Genomic DNA, 8,265 nt, shown 5'->3' on the forward strand with positions numbered 1-8,265 from the left:
CAGTTATGTAGTGTCATAATCTTCCCAATACTTTGGCTTGATTCTCCGTCCATATCTTGAGAATCTACTGGGTGGCTCAATTTGTGCTGTTTCTGTTGTGCTAGGAAGAATCACATTGGAGCTGTGATCAGAGAGTTGTGCGGTTGGTGTTGTACTCAGTAATTGTCCCTCCTGTATGTCCACATGTGAAGCATCAGTTGAGCTTAGAGTCTCATTTATATAACTATGTGACATCCTTGGTGGTACATGAAGCACTGCATCTGGAATATTTGTAACTCCTGTATTTGTACCTCTGTTATGACGCAGATGTACTCTGTTGCGCTGGTAATCTTTGCCATTCTCGGTGCGGACAATGTATGAGTGTGGTGCACTTGTTACTTTGGTTACCACTGCAGGTTTCCACCTTCCTTCTAAATTTTGCATCCTTACCCTATCGCCAAGCTCACAAGGTTTTAGAAATTTAGACCCACGATCATAGTACTGTTTTTGCCTGTTTTTTAATGTTTCCACTCGCTGTTTAACCATTTCAGGATTCTGTACTTTGGAGGCAAGTTGTGTAGGTGTTGAAGGCAAAACTGATTTCAAACGTCTACTCATTAGTAATTGTGAAGGTGATGCAATTCCATCTATTGGGGTGTTACGGTAGTTTAGAATACACAGGTATGGATCTTGATTAGTTTGGGCTGCTTTTTCCAAATTGTTCTTTGCAATTTGTACATATTTTTCAGCTAAGCCATTTGACTGTGGGTAATGTGGGCTGGACAATGTGTGTTTGAAACCCCATTCTTTTGCAAAGTTTGCGAATTCCATTGAGGAGTACTGAGGACCATTATCTGATATTAACTCATCACATATGCAATGTCTTGCCAAGACAGATTTAATGACATGTATCACTGCACTAGACTTAGTGTCTCTTAGTTGAATTATTTCAAAGTAATGACTGTAGTAGTCTACCACTATAAGATAGTTGTTATGGTTCCATGTAAATAGGTCTGATGCAATTCTTTGCCAAGCTCTCTCTGGCTGTACTCTTGTTACCATTGGCTCCTTTTGGTTTGCTCTTTGATTTTCTTGACATGTTGCACAATTATTGACCATATCTTCAATCTGTGAATTCATTCCAGGCCAATATAAGAGATCCCTAGCATGTCTTTTACACAAGGCTATTCCAAAATGCCCTATATGCAGTTTTCTTATTATTTCTTTCCTGAGCTCTGGGGGAACCACAATTCTCTCCCCTTTAAAAACAATCACATCAATTATTGACAGTTCTTTTCTTACATCCCAGTAAGGTTTTAAGTCAACATTCACTTTGGCTTTTGAGTTTGGCCATCCTTGCCTTATTATTGTAACCAAATTGGCCATAGTTGCATCCCTTTCTGTTGCTAGCTGTATTTCTTTAAGTTTCTCATCAGTAGCAGGTAATTGTGAAAGTACAGAGTGCACATGCTCTTCCAAGTCCCTTTCCTCTCTTTCATCTTGTCCAGGCTTAAATGTCCTTGAAAGCATATCAGCTACTGGAATTCTATTGCCAGGTACATATACTACATGCATATCATATTTTTGTATTCTTAGGATCATTCTTTGCAGCCTTGGTGGAGCAGACACAAGTGGTTTTTCCATGATGCTCATAAGTGGTTTAAGATCAGTCTCAACTGTGACTTTCTGCCCATAGATGTATTGATGAAACCTTTCACAACCAATTACAATGGCCAACATTTCTTTTTCTATTTGGACATAGTTGCATTGCATAGGAGTCATTGATCTGGAAGCATATGCAACAGGCCTGCATTAGGACTACTCCTAAACCAAACTGAGAGGCATCAACCTGTATTTTTACCTCCTTCTTGGGGTCAAAATATTGTAATCCAGTTTCCGATGAATGCACAATAAGACCTTTGACATCTTCAAAAACATTATTTATTGAGTCATTCCAGCTCCATAGTGCATCCTTTTGGAGTAGTTCTCTTAGTGGAGCTGTAGCTTCTGCTAGTCCAGGAACAAACCTTGACAGATAATTAAACATACCCAGAATGGTTTCTAATTCCTTCTTAGAGGTAGGAGGATCCAGATGTTGTATTGCTGCTATTTTCTCTGGGTCTGCTTTTAGCCCATCTTGTGACAGAATATGACCAAAATATTTAACTTGGGTAACACCGATTTGCATTTTACCTGGGTTTAACTTCATGTTTCTCTCTCGACACCGTTCCAATAGTGCACACAGATTTTGATCATGTTCTTTCCGTGTAGATCCATATACCAGAAGATGTGCTTTTTTCTGAAATATTTCTTGTGCTGAGGCAATACCAAAGGGAACTCTAGTAAAGCGCCATCTTCCAAATGGTGAATTAAAAGTGGTGAGCCTGCTGCTCTGTTCATCTAATTTGAGCTGCCAATATCCTGACTGAGCATCTAATACACTGAAGAATTTTGCATTTGCTAACTTGTGTGTGATGTCATCTAGAGTTGGTAAACTGTAGTGTTCACGCATGATTTCTCTGTTTAAATCTCTTGGATCAATGCATATTCTTAAAGCACCTGAGTTTTTCTTTTCTACTGCAACCATTGAACTCACCCACTCAGTGGGCTCATCTACTTTTTTTAGCACTCCTAAATTTACCATGCGATCCAGTTCCTCTTTGAGTTTGTGGCAATTGGAATCCTTCTTGGTGAGTGAATTACTGGATGTGCATCTGGCTTTAGTTTAATGCTGCATTCACCAGGCAAACAACCTAGCCCTTGAAACACATATGAAAATAGTTCCTCAACTTGTTGCTTAGATAAACCTTTGTTATACTGATCAACAGTCATGATTATTTTTTATAAGATTTAGCTGTTTGCAGGCACTTAACCCTAAAACAGGCTTTGCTGGGGTGTCTATAACAAAATTCCAAATTAAGTTTTTTGTTTTGTAACATGCATTGATATGAGCACTTTCCCAGTACATGTAGCCGGTGTCCTCCATAACCAACAAGTTTTGACAGACCAGACTTTTCAAGCTCACATGTTGATTTTCATAATATGTGCTAGCAGGAATGCAATTTACTTGTGCACCTGTATCAATCTTGAATTTAATTGGTATGTTTAGTGTGCTCACAAGAATCTCAACATATACTTCATCTTGTTCTACATTTGTTTTATCCACCATAGCTAGAAATATTGTGCTTTGATCAATGTCACTATCAGTTTCATTTTCATCTTGCTCCACTTGATTCACTGACTTCCTATGCTTTATAGTGTTGTTTCTGCACACCCTGGCAAAATGGTTGTTTTTCTGACATTTGTAGCATATTTTTCCCTGTGTGTTTTGTACCACATTTAGTACAGCTTCTGTAAAGAGTTTGCTCTGCACAATCCTGCAGGTTATTTGCTTTTCTGCTATGAATCAGATTACTTTCACTTTTCCTTTGCACCATGTGTAAGACTTCTGTGTCACTATGAATTAACTGCATGTGAGCTCTGGATGTTTCATATGCTCTAGCTATTTTTACTGCAGATTTTATGGTTAGATCCTCTTCTAGCAGTAATTTTTCCTGTACTTCTCTAGAATTTGATCCCATCACAATTCTATCTTTTATTATATCATCACAGTCCTGAAAGGCATAGTCTTTAGCTATGAGATGTAGCTGTGTGACCCACTCATCTATATGTAGCCCTTCCTGTTGAACATTTGCACCTGTATACATTCTGCAGGAGAAGTTGCCTAGGCAACTATTAGACTGGTTGGTCATGTGATCAAGTGAAACTGAAAGAAGAGTGTAAGACACAGGAGGAAGCAGACATGTCAGAGCAGTGAAGGTGTGTGTGAGGCCTGGCTGTGTGAGAGCTGCAGACTTCATCTTGTAAAGTAACAGCATCCCTCTGCTGATTTAGTGTATGCTGCCAGCTGCAGTCTGTCCCTGTTAGAGAGCTGTGGAGAAGAATGCAGACAAAGTAAATGACTGGCAGACCTTGGAGTTTTCTTTCAGCCTGTGCAGAATCCTGTCAGTGGTAAGAAGTATCCTCTCTCCTTGTCATACTGACAGGGCATTCTGTCCATCACATAAACTTATAAACAGCTCTTCCTGTGGATTGCAGTTTCCTATGAGCTGCAACTGTTTAAATGCATGTGGATTACCTTAAAGGGCCCCAACATTTATGTGCACCAACTGGTACCCATCAGCCATTAGGGTGAAGCCTGAGGGTGGGTTCGCAGGTGGTTTGGGAGGGTGCTGGGCCTGGTTAGAGAGAGTCGGTGTGTTAGTTAGCCACTGTATTTCTTGCCTTATTTTTATTTACCATAATCCTTTAATACATGTTCATACTGTTTTACTGTTATTACTGTGTGTGTTGTAGTTATTTATTATGTTCCTGTCTGGGAAACCCATTCTTGCCCTGGATGCCCAGTCAGGTGGAGGCACTGCCACAGTCATGTACCCCAACTCCCAGGTAGCGGAGACTCAGGATCAGCCTGCAGAGCACATGGAGGTAGCTGGGGTAAAGACCCACAGGGGTAATTGTGGGCCTAGGCCAAACCCCGTTACATTTGGTGGTACTGCTGAGATAAATTGGGGTACACCCAGTAAGGATCCGTTAATTCCCCGGCCCACACTCCCATTTGTAACAGATTGGGCCCAGCAACAGAAGGTACCATTGCATCATGCAGTGATGATATGCCAGGTACCTCCCTATAGTGAGATAAAACATGTCACCAAGTGCGTAGAGATTATACTGGGAATAGAGATGGTTACCATCAGAGACATCCTGCATGATTCATACGGTCAAACTTACATGTTAGTATATTCCCATGCAGATTTGAGAGGCCGTCATAGGCCTACATGTCTATACCTTCTTGAAACAGCTCCTGAAGGATGTCGCTTAGTGTACGCTCTCCCTGATAAGGAGGAAGGGGTTACACTGCAGCAACCCTCCACTATAGGCCAAAGAGACTTTAATGTATCAAGTTATTCCCAGATTCTGTCCCCTTTGTCAGAGAAACCCCCCAGGAGATTACCGGTTACCCCTGTAGAGACTGGGGCCATCCCCAAACGAAATGTCTACTTTTCCAGTGTGCAAGGGACAACTGCCCCTAAGACCCCAGATCTAGTGGTTCCCTCATCTCCAACATCCCCAAAACCAGGCGATTCCCTATTGAGAACCACAAGTTCAGGAGAGAGTAACATATCTGAAATACTGCAAAAACTCTCAGAAGCCATAGTAACAGCTACCCATACCCACAGTTACCGTAAGCTGAAAGTGTTTTCTGGGAATCAACCTGTTCCTGCCGGGGAGGAGCCCTTTAAGGCCTGGAAGGATAATGCTGTACAATTTTTGGAAGAATGGTCTTGTACGGATAACATAAAAAAACAACGGATAATGGAGAGTCTTCGTTTCCCAGCTACAAATATGATAAGGCTGTTTAGGGGAGTGAATGAACAAGCTACCGCACAAGATTACCTGAAAGTTTTGCAGGATGCGTATGGAAAATCTGAGGACTCTGATGATCTATTAATCAAGTTCCTAGCCACTAAACAGAAGGAACATGAGAAAGCTTCAGACTATATCAATCGATTACAATTGTCACTGGGAAAACTGTTTCATAATGGAGCAGTCACTGCATCTGAGTTGGATGCTCGACTATCCAAACAAATTCAGAAGGGAGGCCTTAGCAATGATCCAGTCATGATCATGTTAAGAGTTAAGTTGGATGATCAAGTCTTGTCCTATTCCACACTGATCCGAAAAGCAAAAATACTGGAGAACCAAATGTCCCCATCTCCTCCACAAAAAGGAAATTCTTCTAAAGCTGCAGATAAAGAGGATATGGAACTGTTCGTCCTTAAAAAAAAGGTAGCTGAATTAGAATTATTGTCTAAGTCATCGCCAAGAAGAACAGATTATTCTCCTACCAGGAGGCAGCCCCGCAGGGAGACCACAGGAAGGTTATTCTCAGAGGAACAGTCCCCCCGAGGGAACTGTTTTAAGTGTGGAAAATCAGGGCATTTCAAGCGGGAGTGTCCCACTAATTCATCAGATACAGAAGTGGATGTGCTAGCTATTGAGCTGGAGGAGGCTCAAGCTACCAGTCCTTTCAGGAAAAGAGGAAAAAGAACCACACCCATATTATCTGTGGGGGCCAAGATCGGGCCCAAATCTCTGATACAGTTACAAATAGAAGATATTCATGCCTCGGCCTTGTTAGATACTGGATCCCAGGTCACCATCATTAATAGAGACTTCTATGACCATCATCTAAAACATATTCCCCTGGAGCCAGCAGGAGAGTTGCAGTTGTGGGGAGTGGGATCTCAGGCCCAGCCTGTAGAGGGATGTATAAGAGTGACAATAACAATCCCACAGTTAAACACAGGAATGATCTGCCCTATGGAATTGGAAGCTCTTGTATGCTCCATGAAGAAAACAATGTGCGCCCCAATAATTTTGGGTACCAACGCAAGAATGGTGCAGGACATGTTCAGGGCCTACCTAACTGAAGTGGGAGATGTATCTCTAACCAGACTGATGGAAGTCAGCCCTGTTCTAGGGAAAGAATGCCATCGACTAGCCCTACAAGCTAGACCAGGATCATGCCACTACTCGGGGAAAGAACCTTTATTTGTAAGGCCTGGAGAGACTAAGACTCTACGAGCCATAGCATCTATGCACCATGAAATATCAGGAGGAACCAGGCAATACCTCATTGAGTCCTTGCCTGAGGAGGATGCAAAAAAAGGGTGGACTCTCATACCTGAGGTGAAAGACTGGCGGAATCACTGGTGTAAAGATTTTCCCATAATGATAAGAAACTTAACACCCACAGAGATCAGAATTGATCGTCACCAGAAGATTGGTGTGATTCACTTGTTGGACCAAGTCTCTTCAGTAATGTCTGTAAAGGCAGAACAGGGAGGTGATCATGAAGGACCTATAGTTTTTGAACTGGAAGATTCTCCTCTACCACCAAAGTGGAGAGATAGCCTCCGATCCAAATTAGCTACTCGAGAGAAAGTTTTCTCCAGGAAAGAAATGGATGTGGGATGTGCAAAGAGTGCCACACATGCTATCAGACTTTCTGACCCAGCTCCTTTCAGAGAAAGATCAAGGAGAATACCCCCTCGAGATGTGGAAGATGTCCGGGATATACTCAAACAGATGGAAGAATCTGGCATTATTAAAGAGTCCAGAAGTCCATATGCCTCACCCATAGTGGTAGTTAGGAAAAAGAATGGCACAGTCCGGCTTTGCATAGACTATCGGACTTTAAACAAAAGGACTGTGCCAGATCAATATACTCTGCCACGGATAGAAGATCTGCTAGATGCCCTTTCTGGAAGCCAGTGGTTCAGCGTCCTGGACTTGAGGTCTGGGTATTATCAGGTACCCATGAAGAAGGAGGATCAGGAAAAGACAGCTTTCATCTGTCCCTTGGGATTCTACGAGTTTACCAGGATGCCCCAAGGGGTCACTGGAGCTCCCGCCACCTTTCAAAGGCTGATGGAGAAGACTGTGGGGGATATGAATCCCAAAGAGTGCCTAGTCTATCTTGATGACCTCATAGTGTTTGGAAGGACACCAGAAGAGCACGAACAGCGATTGCTGAAGGTGTTGGATCGACTCCAAGCAGAGGGTCTGAAATTATCAATAGACAAATGTCGATTTGCCCAGAACTCTGTTACATATGTAGGTCACATTGTTTCCGCACAAGGTGTGACAACTGACCCGACCAAAATTGAAGCGGTGATGAACTGGCCCAGGCCAGATAACATCAGTGAGCTGCGCTCATTTCTTGGATTCTGCGGTTACTACCGGAGGTTTGTGAAAGACTATTCAAAGATTGCTCGAGAGCTACACAACCTGTTAAAGACTACCTCAGCTATAGAGGGTGTTAAGGCGCCAAGTCCTAAAGACTCCTTCGGAAAGAAATGGACCTCAGGATGCGAAGAAGCCTTCTTAATCTTGAAGAAAAGACTCACAGAAGCTCCTGTATTGGCATATTCAGATCCCGAGAAACCATATGTGCTCCATGTTGATGCCAGTATGGAAGGCCTAGGGGCCGTATTGCATCAGAGCTACCCAGAAGGGTTAAGACCAGTGGCCTACATAAGTAGAAGTCTAACTGGTGCAGAGAAAAACTATCCGGTCCATAAGCTAGAATTCTTGGCGCTCAAGTGGGCAATTGTGGACAAGTTACATGACTATTTATATGGAGCAACATTCGAGGTAAGGACGGATAACAATCCGCTTACTTATATTCAAACAACAGCAAAGCTGGATGCCACAGGGCAT

This window comes from Bombina bombina, chromosome 1 (genome assembly GCF_027579735.1).
Source record: "Bombina bombina isolate aBomBom1 chromosome 1, aBomBom1.pri, whole genome shotgun sequence".
NCBI lineage: Eukaryota > Metazoa > Chordata > Amphibia > Anura > Bombinatoridae > Bombina > Bombina bombina.